We start from the raw sequence: 17,099 nt of genomic DNA, 5'->3' as shown, positions 1-17,099 counted from the left end.
ATTACAATTTTTATTATAAATGTATTTGTATAGTTAAATTTTACTAATGCATAGATACGTTTGAGAAGGCAACACTGGCAAAAAGTAAATTATAATTTTACATTTTATTAAACAACAAAAAGGTGTGCTGCTTAATATTTTCGTGGAAACATTGACATTTTTTCAGGACTCTTTGATGAATAGAAAGTTCAAAAGAACAGCTTTTATTTGAAAAAGAAATCTGTTGTAACATTATAAATGTCTTTATAGTCAATTTTGATCAATTAAATGTGTCCTTGTTGAATAAAATGTAAGGGAAACAGGTCAATTTAACTCAAAGGGAATAATTTAAGATTTTATAGGGAAGTTGGACAGAATCACTGTTTCACGGCTGATCACTGGAGCTGGCGTGTAAGACAGAGCACGCTCAAAGAGCGCAAAAAGCGATGACTGAAAAGCACGGCTAGAAGCCATGACCAAAAAAAAGAAGAGAAGAGAGTAGAAGAGCAAAGAAGGGCAAAGAAGGGGGTAGAAGAGCGTAGAAGAGCAAAGAAGGGCGGAAGAAACGTTTCAAGCAAGAAGATTCAAACACACACATACTAAACATGAATTTTCAATGTTATTGAAGCTATTCAATAGTTATTCAAAATACATACACAATAAATGATTAAGACCTGATAGTCACATGTGGGTTACATACATAATATGGAGTTATGCACAGAAATGATTAGTTGCTCACAAGTCCTTTTAGTGTCATTTAGGTGCATGGAAAGGCAGTTTCTGTGCCATTCTGTGAATGTATGTGAATGTATGAAGACCAGAGATTAAGAGTTCTGTAAGGAATCTCTGAAAGTCTGTTCTTTGTCACCTAGGTGGGGGGGGAGTCAATCCACAGAGCTCGTGATTGTGGTTACTATCACATGATGGTCATGCTGTCATCTCTTTGACCATTTAATCTTGATTACTTGCCCTAAAATTGACAATCTCCTTCCTGAGTTGTTATGATCAGTGTGTTCCTTTTGTGTTAATGTTGAAAGCTGTTCTGTGAAAGAGTTGGTTAGGCTTGCTTCAGACTGGCTAGTGCTAGGATCTGATTTATGAACATCCTGTTGTCTTGGGCCTCTGTGGAATTCGGCTCCTCATGTTTCAACCATGTTTTGACCAAATCTTAGATTGTCTGATTCGGTCTGATATCCAACAAAAAGTACACATTTCTTTCAAAACAGTATTAATGCATCGATGTGTCTAGAAACACAAGACTTACGTATTTACGGTTGCCTGTTTACTAACAATTGTTGGACATTAAAACGTTTTTTGTTTGGTCAGAAGCTGCTAGCAGCTTTTTTATTTGCAGCCACAAGATGCCAAACTGCTGCCGTGGTCACTATGTCAACCACTGTGAGTTGGGGATAGCAGAAGTGACTCTTTTATTCTGAACAAACACAGAACAATGGGATTCACTCCTCCAAATAAATGCAGCTGCCACTCCTAAAACTTTACAGGGAGTGAGTGGCCTGTGTGACTGACAGGGGACATGGCTTTTATTCAGATGGTGCAGTCATATCAGAACAGTAGAGTAAACGGAAAAACAGCATTCATCTTGCTCGAGGCACATTGTGTATGCACTGCAGTTGTTCCTTTGACCTGTCTTCTCTGATGGCCTATGGCAGCCTTCAATGCTGTTCTCAATGACTGAGTGTCGGTAAATGAGAGCTGTATGACGATATTCCCTTGTGTATACTAAATATGGTTTTAGGTGCAAGAGTAATAAATCAAAGATCAAGAAATTAGCTCAGGTAGGGCCACCTATGAACATGAAAATCACTGTGTTCTGGCCTTGCTTCAGGGGATCTGCTCATGCTGAAATTAGCCTTCTCTATGGTGCTCTGTGCGCAAGCCTTGACTTTCTGTCTAGCAGTCAAATGAAATGATAGTATAACACATGACAACAGCAGTTTTGTATTGACATTTCAATCTGAAAAGTGTGGTGTTTGAAATCATGCTTCATCATGTTCTGTTCTTTACACCTTAGAGGTGATGAGAGAGAGAGAGAGAGAGAGAGAGAGAGAGAGAGAGAGAGTTGTACTGATCGGAGCCCAGAATTCTTTAGGGTCACACAGGTTTTAGCAAACTTCTCAGTTTCAATAGTTTGTGTTTTTCACAGATCTGCAATTCTCCAGGCTGCTGAATTGAGTGTGACATTATATATTCAATGTCAGATTCATTTGACTTTGATCCACTGGTGCAAAGTGACGAGAGGGAGAGAGGAGAAGGAGCATGCAATGGGAATTGAGATGAAGTGGAAATGTTTCACTCCTCTGACCCTTGGTAACTCTGTGCTGATAACAGTGGCAGGCAAAAAGGAACTGAGCCAATTGCAGTCTGGGACTCATTCAGAATGGCTTTAACAAGTTTATGAAGCGCTCAGAAACAGCGGCTCAGCAGAAGCAGCAGGAGCCAAAACATCAAGCTAAATTATGCTTGTTTAATCAAAACAACAAAGGTCTTCACATTCATACATTCAAAGACAAAATGAAATCTGAATCTTCAAATCACGTCATTAAAGATTCAGCCCATGAATGTTGCAAATAAAGGGCTATGATTTTAAATGCAATTGTAAACACCACAGAGTAGTTCTCTTGTGACTTTAATCAGTTAGACTGAATCACAAATGAGTCCACACACACACATGTATCAAAATATTTAAATCATATTGGGATTGTTTTTTTTATGTTTTTTTTGCAGATACAGGTCCTACCTTCAGGTTCCCTGCGGCAGTCAGAACAGATATGACAGCCCTCATGCAGTAATCATAGTGGTGCTGGGAAGAGAGCTGCTCAGAGCACAATCTATACGTAGCTACAATCTTCACTGAGAGCGGTCGTGCTCTGACAAATCCACAGGAGTACAGCACAATCTCAGCTATCAGAGCATAGTCTGGCACCATCGTAGCTACTGTCCGGAAGAGAGCCTGCAGGAGACAATTACACAACATTCACAATCACAGAACAAGCACTATATGCTCCAATAAAAGAGGACAGAAACACATAGTGAACAGTGACAGCAAGAAATAAAGAAACATTAAAGAAACACTATCAATACACAATATGTGCAGAAAGCATTTAATCACATCGATAATAAATAATCAATTAACAGTAAAAATAATAATCACAATATATTCCATAACACTTTGCATTACACAATGTTTAGGTTACATACAGTATATTACATGTACATTTACATATTAAAATAATGTTTTTAATAATACATAAACCACATTTACTGTGTTTCCAATTTTTTATCCCTCTGGGAAAAAATGAATACAGGGCATGTGATTGGCTGAAGTGTGACACACTCAAAAAATATGCACATTCCATAAGCACAGAAAATCAGTGAACTTGGTTCTCTTCATGCCTTCAGGTTGTCAGGTAATTTAGAGCGTCCTGCATATCCAGGGTTCATGGTGATAAAGACAGCACAAGCAGGGTTCAGTTTCAGCTCTGTGCCCTCAAACTGCAGCATCTCAGCATGGGCAGAAAAACCTGCACAGAAAAAAATTATATATGCATCCAAACCTAAACTAAAGAAATCTCATTAGATTGATAGATTTATGCAATTTAAGCATCCTAACACTTGATTGACTGGGCTCATCAAGTTCAGATGTAGGCATCTATTAAATTTGATAGCATATGGGAGGTTTGGAGAAAAAAATTCTGTAGCTCCATTGATTGAACCTTAAAATACATTGACAACACAGTTGACATTTTAACTCAAAATGTGCACACAAACACGCACCTCTCTGGATGGTTAGAATTTGCTGAGCCACCACTGAAAGCACTTCCAGATCAATACGGTTGAACTCGTCAAAGCAGGCCCAGGCATCGGACGACAACAAGCCCTGGAAGAGACCAAGTATCTTTACCATGACTTAAAGCAAATGTAGTCTGTACACTCCTGTGCTGCAAGATAACTGACAAAGGGTGAGCAGGATGACATTAAAACGCAAACCCTTTGCAATTCTAAGCTCTCTAATTAAGATACAGCTGTGGTTCCCTGATAGTACCGAGGCTGTATAGCAAAAGCATTGCAATCTTTGCTAGCATACCAAACTAAAAGGAAAACTAACATGCCTGTTAAATATTAGATATAGTGCAGTCTAAAAGTCTAAGACCACTAGAGAAAATAATTATACTGTGCTTTTATCTAAAATTGTCTAATACAATATTTTTAAATTAACATTAATTTTAGAATGTCTTAGTATTTGTTATGTTCCTCTTTTGATTTACTGACAGCAGAACTAAAGCTGACATGAACTCCAGACTTATTTATTTATTTATACAATTAACATGGTCATTCTTATAATGAACTAAAAAATATTTTTATTCATTCTACTTTTTTTTTAAGTTATCAAAATAATAAAACATTTATTTTATTTCCAAGTTTAAATATAGCAAAAGTCTTAGATCATGCAGATTTTTGGACTCCCCCACGGTATTTCCCCCAGAGTAATGTCTAACTGAACTCTGTATTTAGAAAATGCTCTATTTAATTAGAAATATTTTTGTGGGGTCAGTAATCTGGAAGACAACACAAGACAAGATGAGACAAGACAAATCTCATTATGTACTATTATTTCAAAGAGTTCGTAACCCCTTTCTACAAGCAAACATTTTTTCTCTTCAGCAACAATTCTGGCATTCTGTTGCTATAGTAACCAGTAACGGTCATGTCAGTCAGTGCTGGGCTGTTCTGTTTGAGAGGGTTTTTCTAAAGACACATGGTCATTGACTTCATGTGTGTGTTATTTAACTTAGTCATCATTTTATATTAGTCTTTTCCACTAAGCTAATGCCAAATACTGTTATATTATTATATGTTCTTTTTTTAAATATAATACCTTTTGCTGTGAGCTGAATAATTCAGATTTACATACAACTGGGCTAACTATTCATGACATGCATCATAATTACAGACTCCGTAACACTAACCTTAAAGAATTTGCCCAGTGCAATGTAGTCCAGGCCATCGGAGCAGTTGTAGACTCTAACTATTAGAGTAGAATAATAGAATAAAACTATTCATTTCTTAAAAAATAAATAAATAAAAAATCGGTAGTGAATGGTAGTGTATTTGGTCTATCGGTCTATATTTCCCATTGAGAAACATTCCCACTAAAAGATGCAGATGGGAATTTGAAGTGAAGAAATTAGAGAAAACTTTTAAGTGCTTCGTTGAAAATAAACATCTACAGTATATAATATTCTGGAAAATGAAAACAGCACAAAAAAACAAAAAAACATCACGTAAAATTTACAGTCTAATTAGTAAATGATTGTTTGTATAGCATCCTCTGGGTGCAGCCACACTGAAAAATATTGCCTTTGTTTTTTATGTATAATGTAAAGAATTCTGACCTATAGCAGCGATCAGTGAGAGGGGTGATGACCAGTCGTGGTGTGTTTCCAAGATACTCATAGCCATATACCAAGTCTGCACTGATCATCTTTGTCTGAAGCTGGTTTTCCTTCATAGACAGGGTCAAATCAAAGAGTCGAGAGGGGAAAAAAAAAGAATCAAAGCAGATCCAAAACAACAGCAAGACAAATCATTTCCAATCACGCTTACAGACACTCAAACTGACTTACAATCCAATAGTAGCGTAGTTGGCTGAGCCATTCAAAGTTGGTCTCACCATCCACACCCTTCTGTACCAGAGAGGCCAACACGTCCCGGCGTGAATGTCAAGCACCACCAGCGCTCCAAGTGTTACTCGGTTCTTTTTGGACAGCTTGCCACGCACCAGAGTCACAATGTCATCTACCTGAGTATTGTTCTGCTCGAGATAGGCCTCAAGAGCCTGATTCAGAACACAGATTTTTTTTTAAATGTAGTGATAATGTATAGACAGCCATTATTGTAAATAAACCCATCAGAAGGCATGAAAATAGCACAGCTATGTGGACAACAGTCTAGTTAAGCAGGTCTCTATGCACACATATTTAGTAGAATGCTATGAATCACCAATAAGAATGAAGTATTCTGGAGAGCTGTGCAATAAAAGATTATATTGCTATGTATAACATACCTTTGGCCCCTTTGCAAAGGCTTCATGAATGTCCTTTGTCCCGTAAACCTGAGGCACACAGAGCACTGTCTGACCCGGCCAGGCCCTGACCCAACTGATCCTTAGGTCTCTGGGATATGCTTCAAATGCCTCTCCAATCACCTGACAGACAGGAGTCAAGGGGGCAGTGTGCATTATTATAACTTTTTTTTATAGCTTGTAACCACGATCCCAAATTTAAATTGTACTTCTTAGAGTTCCATAATGTTTCATGTAAATAAAGTTGAGATATTTATGTTTTTAATTTGACATCAAATTAAGTAATTCTGTGGTGTGAAGAGGAAATTTAAGTTTGTGAAAAGAAGGTTGTAAATACATTTGCATTCATTATGCATGTTTTTTAAATAAACAAAACCAGGATTTTCTTTCACACTGATGTTATAAAGATTTTGTATTTATAAGTAGAAAAAAACAAACATATAGCCCTAATGCTTCAAAGTGCATCCAAAAATATGAAAAAGTCCAAAGTGGGCGAATGCTTTTTAGAGGCACTGTAAATCATTGACTCTCTCAAAACCCAAAAACTATCATTGTACAGCCACAAACAATTACCTGTGTGAAGGATTTGTCAACAGAACCAATTAATGTACAGGCCAGGCTAAACTAAATCAAATACAAGTAAATTGTTTCCATTTCTGCTATTCAGAAATCCACTGACTGAGAGAAAGTTCATTCATTTCTGTACCTTGTATATGGAGCGGAGCATGCCACTCTCCAGCTCCAGGAGTCATTTCTCCACCTGCCCACGAGCTTTAGATGTAGAAATGATATCCAGCAGCTCCACCACCTCTCCTTCACTGCTCCTCATATGAGTGATGTCCAAAACATCAGTGAACATGCAAACCACCATGATTACACCAATTACACCATGATTACGTTTCAGGAACACTTAGATGTTTAGAAATCTCTGGTTCAGAGAAAAAGCAATAATCAAATGTGTAACCCTGTCAGACGATAGCATGGACAACTTTTGTGCTGAATCACGCTGAGTTAGTGACTCTATTAACTTCATTTATTATCACTTCCATGCTCTGGTACTTTGTGACACACACTTCTGCAAAACATCTGCTGCAGTTTGGATTTTTTTATTTCTGTAAAGCTAGAATTTCCTCTCAGATGTAATAGAAATGTGGGAAACACAAAAGATGAGTGAGAAGGACACAGGGAGAGCAAGAGAAAGAGAAAGCAAGCAAGAGAGAAGTGGTCAGAACTGGTAATAGAGCAGAAATGCAAGGCCAGCCAATGCAAACCCTCCTAGTTTATGAAACCAAAAGCCCTATAGTAGTTCAGCTTGAACTTGCATTTGAGGCATCGTCATTCATCATTAAACAAATACCTGGGGTGCAAAATTACAAGATTTGCTTATACGTTAAGGGCCGGCACAGGGAAGCCACAGCAGAGAAACTAGGCCAGAGTGTCACGGGAAGAAGAAAAAGCACTATAATTAAATTCCCTCAGTAAATACTGGGTTTTAAGGGGTTAAAATTGGGTTTTCCGAGGCCGAGGTGAAGCTAAATTGCTCTCCATTTGTCCTTCCCTGTTCCTTTTGAGGCCTCACATACTAAATGTTCATGTAGGCAGCAGTGGTTAGGTAGGCGGCGTAACATCAGTTGGATGTGCCCTGAGAGACATGCCTATGGGAAAACATAAGATATATTCATAAATATCACAGGCTTGAGATTAAAGCTCTGCAGAGTGAATGTTGTGCTTATTTCATGTTACAGTAAATTAAATCCAGCCTACATTCTACATCAAGGTAAAAATTATTGCATATGTTAAACCCTCAGAAATCTTGGGACTTTGTAGCCGTTTGAAGATACTGATATCCAATAAATACTACTTCCTAGTTATTTGTTTCACAGATAGGATATGATAAAAAAAAGACTATGTTCAAAGTACATTTCAGAAGATAAGTTGCAGCAATACAGTTTCACTCCCTGTTATTCCTCACGAAAATTCAGGGAAAAAAAAGCATAGCAGCACCACACATAAAAAATTGACCCAAACTTGAGGTTAAACTTAAGGTTTTTTGAATAACTGATATAGCACAGAATGATCTACTATAGTTCTTTCTGGCATTCAGTTGTACAGTCTTGCCTTATTATAAAGCAATCTATCAACAAAGCGATCCTAAACAGCAAGAATATTGAAAACAGAAAACTTCAAAAACAGATCCCCTTAACGGCTGACAAACAATATTCCTCAAACCTATAAATCATATTGTTTCCAGAAATGTCTCCTTTAAGCCTCTTTTCCTTTGAGGATATGGAGAAAGTGTGAGATTACTGCAACTCACACCACACTAAAAGTGCAAACCCACAGAAATCCTGACTCTTCAGGATTTAGGAACAGGAACATTATAGCTTCAGGAACATTTGTAACTGCACCAGTGGATATGGATCCAACAGAATGATCACTAGTAGTTGACCAATATGGGTTTTTCAATGGTCAGTGCTTATACTTATATTCAGAAAGCATGTTCGCAGATGACAGTTATAATGCCAATATATTGTATACTCTACCGTTCAAAAGTTTAGGGTCAGTAATCTATTTCAGATAAATGAATCTTTTAAACTATCTAGACATTATAACCCTAAAAAAATAATGTATCACCGTTTCCACAAAAAAAAAATTTAAGCAGCACAACTCTTTTCAACATTGATAATAAGAAGAAATGTTTCTTGGTCATCAAATCAGCATGTTAGAATTATTTATAAAGGATCATGTGACACTGAAGACTTGAATAATGGCTGCTGAAAACTATATTGAAATATATTAAAATAGAAAACTGTTATTTTAAATTGTAATATTATTTCACAATATTATTGTTTTTACTGTATAAATAAATGCAGCCTTAGTAAGTGACTGGTTAGAGACTTCTTTCATTCAAATCGACCCCAAACTTTTGAACACTGGTGGATTTAATGATTCAGTGATAGCACTAGATGCCACAACATTACTAAAATGAAAAGAAAAATTAATTTACACAACATTTACTCAAAATTCACAAAACAATCCATTACCCACTGACAAAGCTATTAGTAAAATTTGGAAATATTTGATCAAATATCAGCCGACCCATCAGTCTGTCATTACTGAGTACTTTCCAAAGCTCCCCTGTACCTGGTTGGATCCTTAGTCTCTGAGAGGATCTCCAGCAGCTCGTCATTGGACAGGAAGAAGCAGCGGGGGAAATAGAGTCTCTTCTTCTCCAGGTATTCATTCAGCCCCTTCAGAATGAGTTCCAGCAACTCGCTACTGCTTTTCATCTTTTCTAGCATCTTTTCAATGGCCACGACTGCCAGGACATGCTTGTCCTAAGAGAGAAACACATGTAATGCACAGAATAAATATACCAAATAAATATTTTTAGACAGTTTAAAAGCCATTTAGCTATGTGTTATAAAATTCAAATGAATAATATGGGGTAACTAGACTTTTAGTCTTCAGTAAATATGATTGCGGCTTACAAAACGTGTTGCTGTGATGCTAGGTTTGTTGTGAGCAATTTGCAAGGTATTGGCGTGCAGTTCTTAGGTGCTCTAAATGGTTGAAAGGGTGTTCTGGGTGGTTGCTTACAGCTCCAAGCCAAAAGAGACCCCCAACAAGTCTCTACAATATTCTGGTCCTTCAATATGGTTTGGGTTCTTCCTTCAATATACAGTAAGTCTATTCAAACATTTCAACACTTTTCCTCAACATTCCCCATAGTATTATCCATGTCAGCCAGTGCAAGTTACACCCTGCAGTTTAATACTTAGGGTTTTGTTTAAACCCCTTACCGTATGTATGAGAAATATATTCTATATCAAGCACCACTAATAATTTAGTAGATCAGTAAAGTGCATATTTGACCGTAACAGGACATATTAGACTGAACTCTAAAGGAAGCCTCTGCACCGTGTGTGATGTTTTCAAGTTCAGCTGCAGTTGAGAAACTCAAAAAGCCTGAAAATCACGAGTTATGAAACACCATCAGACACCTTTTAATTCTCTGCCCTCAGAGATTGTTCAGACAAATCCAATGATGAAAAGATTATATTCATAGCCATATTTTCCTGCTTTCACAAAAGAGTTAATTTATGAAAGGTGTCTCCCTCTAGGAAAACTCATCCCATCTTTTGCTGTCTGATTTTCAGACGTTCCTCCAAAGGTTGTATGAAGGCCACGTCCTTCATTAGAGAGAGAGGAAACAATTGGATACCCTGCCCCTCCCTTTCCACCCCCCACAGATGCTGCTCACCTGTAAAGAGATAATATTTGCTTTTTCCCCTTTTTGGATTGCTATTGATTTTCTATTACCTACGGTGACTAGTTCACAGAGAGATTGAAGTTTAACGATCACTTTTGGATGACAAAAAGGCCTGAGTTTCTTGACAGGGACTGAGAGGAAGTAATGAGGGGTTGTTAATAACCAAAGCCTACACAAAATAACCCTTTTAAAACATGAAAAGACACCATTGGATGACTCTAATGAAAGAGAGAGGGGATGTTTTATGTCAATTACTCTTTTAATTATTCTCCCTCTCCATCACATTGAATTACATTAGAGTGAGATGGTGAGTGCTGCCGGCATGCGTCTGAATGAAGGGATGCTGAAAATCATCCGCTTCCTTTCACAGGGTGCAGAAACATGCAGGTGGGCTGCTCAACAGAGCCAGATATTCACAGTTACTGATCGCGTTTTCTTCATGAATGCATTCCCTTTCATTTACAGTAGTGTTATTCAGAACAGCTTCATATGTGCCTTCTTGTGTCTTCAGCAAAATAAAAACTGGGCTCAGATCTACTTGTACTACGCTGATGTTTCCCCCAAACACCCCACTGATATTATAAGCATGCCGTTCTTTATATACTGCTGTTCATGAAACCAGCTTTCCTGTAAAGCAGCAATAGGCAAAAACACCTGCCTTCCAGCTGAAATAATAAGTGTTTGCTTCTCCAAGAAGAGCCATTTATGGTTCGTAATGTGAAAACTGTGGAGTGGTGTAGGAATTATTCAAAAAGAAAACATCCTTAAAGAAACCCAGAATTTTGAAATCAATTACAGAATGTTTATCTCCGTTTCTGTCAAATGGGGAAAGTTCGAAACATTAGAAAAGAGTAAATAAAATCTGGAGGCGTTGAACAGCTCTATGGGTACCATAGATGAAGAGAGACACCTAGTGGACATTCTGATATCGCAGTCGGTAGTATTATCTGATTACAGCTTGATTAAGCACAAAGCTGTTTTTCAACAACATGCTTATCAACATAATCGCTTTAGATACATGTAGAACAAAATATATGACTAAAGTAAGTTTACATTTTAGAGAATGTTTGTCAACTGTCAGAAAATAATCTCTAAAGAGTCTGTGATGTATTAGTATAGTGCCTTTTAACTCCCATAAAAAGTGCTGAGGTTTTTTTGAACCCACGGACACACATTATCTCAAACCTTGTGGAGGGAGGCAGCATGCCTGGTGCTGCTCGACGACCTTGTTTTCTGCCCACTCTCACATTTGAGTCACTCCAGACAAAATCCATAATTCCTATTTGACGGTAGAGCCAGGCAACTTTTTTTGCTTTTAGAGGAGGACAACAGATATTGATGTCTCTCGTAGCACTGAGACTGGGGTTGCCAATTACTTGCTGAAGAGTCTCTAGATGAGTGACTGTGTTTGGGTGTGTGTCTGATAGCCATCTCATTTGTCATGACCACACTATATTTTCACACAAAAGATATGTCAGGAATTTCTTCAAAGAGTTATTCTCAGTTCTAGAAATAAACAAACCCAAATTCGTGTTCATATTTTGCTGCATATGTAGGGCTTTCTGACTCACTAAGCTGACTTGTTTCATAGTGTCCCTCCAGGTTTTATCCACAGCAGTAAAGCGACGTCCCTCCTCAGGCATCTGGGCCATGATGTCTGGAGAACTGAAGATGGGCTCAAGGTAGAGCCAGGTGCCCTGAACCTTTAACCACTCATCCATAATTTCCTGCAGCAAAAGCAGCTTACCCTCCCAGTCCCTGAGATACATGCATACAGACACAAAGTGTATACAATCTAGACAAATAGCTAAAAAACAGCACTTTTCTGTAACAATTTGGACTCACTGTTATAGTCTTTTTTTTTTATTTTATTTTGGTGCTGCAAAATCAGGATGAAAAAGTATGTGATCAATCGTAAGCCACAGAAGCTATAAACCAACACGGTTCATGGTCAAATTAGTGCATGTACGATTTTGTAATCATACGATACTGAATCGTGTTCTAATGTAAATGCTAATGTCACCGTTACTCACCTTGCACAGAACCTTTCAGCCTGATTGTTGGGAAACAAATTGCTTGTTTCACATGCAAATTTAGAAGCATGGACATAGACCCTTTTTAATGAGGTACTGTATAAGCCCCAGTAAGGTTTTGCTGTGCCCAGTAAAATTTCCTTAATTAGTCATTGTCTGACGAATTAAATTACAGTAGATTTGGCTGAAAATAAGATGCAAACTTTTTATACCTAAAAAAATACATAGGTAATTTTAGTGGTGCTCTATACCGTAAATTCATCTGTAAAATTTAGATGAAATGATCTGCAGCACATACTTACTTGTTACATAATATGATTTAAATAAATAAGTAAATAAACCTAGAAATTTAGAAATAACCCCCCTAAAAATTTAGAAGTACATTTGTGAAATTCTTAGCGGGCCTGTGGCCCATTAATGATCAAACTCTAGAAATACCTCTGAGAATAAGCAAATATGACAGCTACAATTCTGGCCAACCATTTGTAGAATACACTTATAAGGCACACTCGTTCATACTGACTGCAAAATATGCAAAAGCACAGACACTCATCTCTCACCGTATCTCGACCTCAAATGGCTTGATGAATGGTGAGCCCCTCATGGTCTGGGTCTTGACAATATGGTCATCCAGCAGCATTTCGATCTCATCCAACAAGGACAGAATGGAGATTCCAGTTTCACGATAGGGCAGGAGGGTGAACTGTTCCTTACTGGCCCCTTCGCTGATGGTTTCAAAGGCAGAGAGGTGAGCTTCCAGATGCAGTGGAAGAAACTGGGCCACACAGGCATCCTCCTCTGAGGGCTTGAGGGGAAAGCCGACAACTGCAGCCATGGCCTCCCAATAGCGCTCACGGAGACTGGGGTTACAAAGCACCTGCCGAAACAAATCATCTCCATAATTAATGAGCAACCCGGCATAGAATCTGCACATAACATGTTCTTTATTAAATATAATTTACAATGCTTCCAGCTACCAAAAAGAGTGAGGTAATGTCAAAAAAGGACAGTTGGGACAGTGACTAAAATGAAAAGCATCATATCTCTGTATGGCACCTGCACTAGAGGAATGTGTTCCTTAAAGGCTTCCACTTCTTCCACTTCCACTTCCACAACCTGGCTAATGAAGCAGTGAAATTAAACCATTATTTTTTTGTCGTCAGTACACTTTAGTACCTTTTCCATAACCAAGTCCAGTTTGGAACTGAGGGCCTGGGCTTTTTTCAGATACTTGTTGAGCTCAGAGTGGTCACCAAAGGTTATGAACTCCTCCACTTGCTGTTAATAGCTCTTGAGATCCTCCACAACCCTCTCACACCTCAACTATAATAAACACACACACACACACACGCACACACACATTATGCAAATGTGCAGCAGTGCCAGAGTGAACATCAAAGTGCTAAGTTTTTCACCATAATTGTAATTATGTGTTATTGGTGAATTTATGTGTGAATTTCTACTTTATCTGTTTTCTTATAATTTTGTTGTTGCCAAGTATATAATTAAATGTTACATTTTACTTTTTGTTTGTGTGTGTGTGTGTGTGTGTGTGTTTGTTTGTTTGTTTGTTTGTTGTTGGTAAGTATAGAATAAAAGCTTGGTGAAAGTACAGTATATGTTTGTGTTTTTTTCTAATGTTTTGTTGTTGCTAAGTATAGAAAAAAGGCTTGTGCTCGGAGGTTATTTGTTGTTTTCCCTAATTGTTGTTCTTATATGCACTACATAATGTACACAGTGTTTTGCGTAATGTGAAGATTTGTTGTGTCTACAAATCTGTTGCCAAGTTGACATTGTCTAAATGTTCCCTTGTTTGGTTTGACCAATTGTTTTTAGAGTTGACCATGCTGATTGGCCAGTGTGTGGCATCTCTAGTACTTTGAGGCCATCCTGGAACTGGATGGTCTTCTCTCTGATAATCTGGCGGTGCTGATCAAAGATGGAAGGCATGCATGCATGACACTGGAAGGTCTTGCTGTTCAGCTGAATGTCTGTGAGCGGGAATGTGACATAATCCACCAAGAAACACAAACTGCTATTGGACTCCTGGAGCTTCATTTCCAACTGAGGCATTTCCTCAGCCTCCACCTTCATCACATGCCTGAATAAGCAAATATGACAGCTACAATTCTGGCCAACCATTTGTAGAATACACTTATAAGGCACACTCGTTCATACTGACTGCAAAATATGCAAAAGCACAGACACTCATCTCTCACCGTATCTCGACCTCAAATGGCTTGATGAATGGTGAGCCCCTCATGGTCTGGGTCTTGACAATATGGTCATCCAGCAGCATTTCGATCTCATCCAACAAGGACAGAATGGAGATTCCAGTTTCACGATAGGGCAGGAGGGTGAACTGTTCCTTACTGGCCCCTTCGCTGATGGTTTCAAAGGCAGAGAGGTGAGCTTCCAGATGCAGTGGAAGAAACTGGGCCACACAGGCATCCTCCTCTGAGGGCTTGAGGGGAAAGCCGACAACTGCAGCCATGGCCTCCCAATAGCGCTCACGGAGACTGGGGTTACAAAGCACCTGCCGAAACAAATCATCTCCATAATTAATGAGCAACCCGGCATAGAATCTGCACATAACATGTTCTTTATTAAATATAATTTACAATGCTTCCAGCTACCAAAAAGAGTGAGGTAATGTCAAAAAAGGACAGTTGGGACAGTGACTAAAATGAAAAGCATCATATCTCTGTATGGCACCTGCACTAGAGGAATGTGTTCCTTAAAGGCTTCCACTTCTTCCACTTCCACTTCCACAACCTGGCTAATGAAGCAGTGAAATTAAACCATTATTTTTTTGTCGTCAGTACACTTTAGTACCTTTTCCATAACCAAGTCCAGTTTGGAACTGAGGGCCTGGGCTTTTTTCAGATACTTGTTGAGCTCAGAGTGGTCACCAAAGGTTATGAACTCCTCCACTTGCTGTTAATAGCTCTTGAGATCCTCCACAACCCTCTCACACCTCAACTATAATAAACACACACACACACACACGCACACACACATTATGCAAATGTGCAGCAGTGCCAGAGTGAACATCAAAGTGCTAAGTTTTTCACCATAATTGTAATTATGTGTTATTGGTGAATTTATGTGTGAATTTCTACTTTATCTGTTTTCTTATAATTTTGTTGTTGCCAAGTATATAATTAAATGTTACATTTTACTTTTTGTTTGTGTGTGTGTGTGTGTGTGTGTGTGTGTGTGTGTTTGTTTGTTTGTTTGTTTGTTGTTGGTAAGTATAGAATAAAAGCTTGGTGAAAGTACAGTATATGTTTGTGTTTTTTTCTAATGTTTTGTTGTTGCTAAGTATAGAAAAAAGGCTTGTGCTCGGAGGTTATTTGTTGTTTTCCCTAATTGTTGTTCTTATATGCACTACATAATGTACACAGTGTTTTGCGTAATGTGAAGATTTGTTGTGTCTACAAATCTGTTGCCAAGTTGACATTGTCTAAATGTTCCCTTGTTTGGTTTGACCAATTGTTTTTAGAGTTGACCATGCTGATTGGCCAGTGTGTGGCATCTCTAGTACTTTGAGGCCATCCTGGAACTGGATGGTCTTCTCTCTGATAATCTGGCGGTGCTGATCAAAGATGGAAGGCATGCATGCATGACACTGGAAGGTCTTGCTGTTCAGCTGAATGTCTGTGAGCGGGAATGTGACATAATCCACCAAGAAACACAAACTGCTATTGGACTCCTGGAGCTTCATTTCCAACTGAGGCATTTCCTCAGCCTCCACCTTCATCACATGCCTATGACAAACAGGAAATTATATACTGAAAGATCTTTTGTTTTTTGTCGACAGTAACTAAACAGAGACAGGTTTAAATACAGAGATGGTCAGTATTACCTTAAGTTCCATGAGTTCCTGTGTGTTTGATGGATTTCTGAAGGCTTTATTTGATATTGTATCATATTCCTCACACAACCTAGAGATTAGTGACACAGATTACTAACAGGTTACTGACAAAATGTTTTGGAAATTTGTCAGTGACTCACTTGTTATTGAACTCTTGATGACCCTTCAACATGTGAGTGACCACTTTCTGCAGGAGACCCTCTGCTCGCTTTACAAGGGCTCGGACCAGATCATGGGAATTCACATCAAACATGCCCAAACACAACACCTAAAACATAGAAAACAATAAATTAAGATTTTGGTCATAATTCTGTTGGGAAAGGCTGCTAGAATGTGAACTGGAACAAATGATATAAATACCCATTAACCTTCATGGTATTGCATTGGATCTCATCAGCCAGCTGCCGGTAGTGTGTCACCTCCATCATCAGCTTCTGGAAGGAGTGCTGCTCCTGCAGGAACTGGGTAGTATCCTCCTCAGCTTGCTGGGACACCAGCGGAGCATACTTATCATAGAGACGGACATGCTTCAGAGGTTCAGCACTTTCTGTGCATATTACACATCTGATCTTCTCCTGCTGGGCCTCCAGGATCTCTGGCAAGATGATGGGCTTCAGAATACAGTGTATTTCTGGGCCAGGCTAGAATTAGCGGAGTATAAATGTGTAAATACATGACAGAAATGACAATAATCAGAGTAAAGACAGCTTTTTAAAGGAATGACAACTGTGTTTGGTTATAGCAGCTGATAATACTTCGCTTATGCAGCCTAACTAGACGTAATCTTTGTACAAGTGATATCTAACTTTTTCTCTCTTTCTCCCAGAAGACAAC

At 38.4% G+C, this 17,099-nt stretch overlaps 1 pseudogene; it reads right to left on the bottom strand.

Moving 5' to 3' along the window:
* The window catches only part of LOC107675334 (dynein heavy chain 7, axonemal-like), a 67,040-nt pseudogene that overhangs the window by 46,120 nt on the left and 3,821 nt on the right, over window positions 1–17,099 (bottom strand).

This window comes from Sinocyclocheilus anshuiensis, unplaced genomic scaffold, assembly GCF_001515605.1.
Source record: "Sinocyclocheilus anshuiensis isolate Anshui unplaced genomic scaffold, SAMN03320099.WGS_v1.1 scaffold656, whole genome shotgun sequence".
Classification (NCBI taxonomy): Eukaryota; Metazoa; Chordata; class Actinopteri; order Cypriniformes; family Cyprinidae; genus Sinocyclocheilus; species Sinocyclocheilus anshuiensis.
This window is presented reverse-complemented; position numbering and strand designations above follow the sequence as displayed.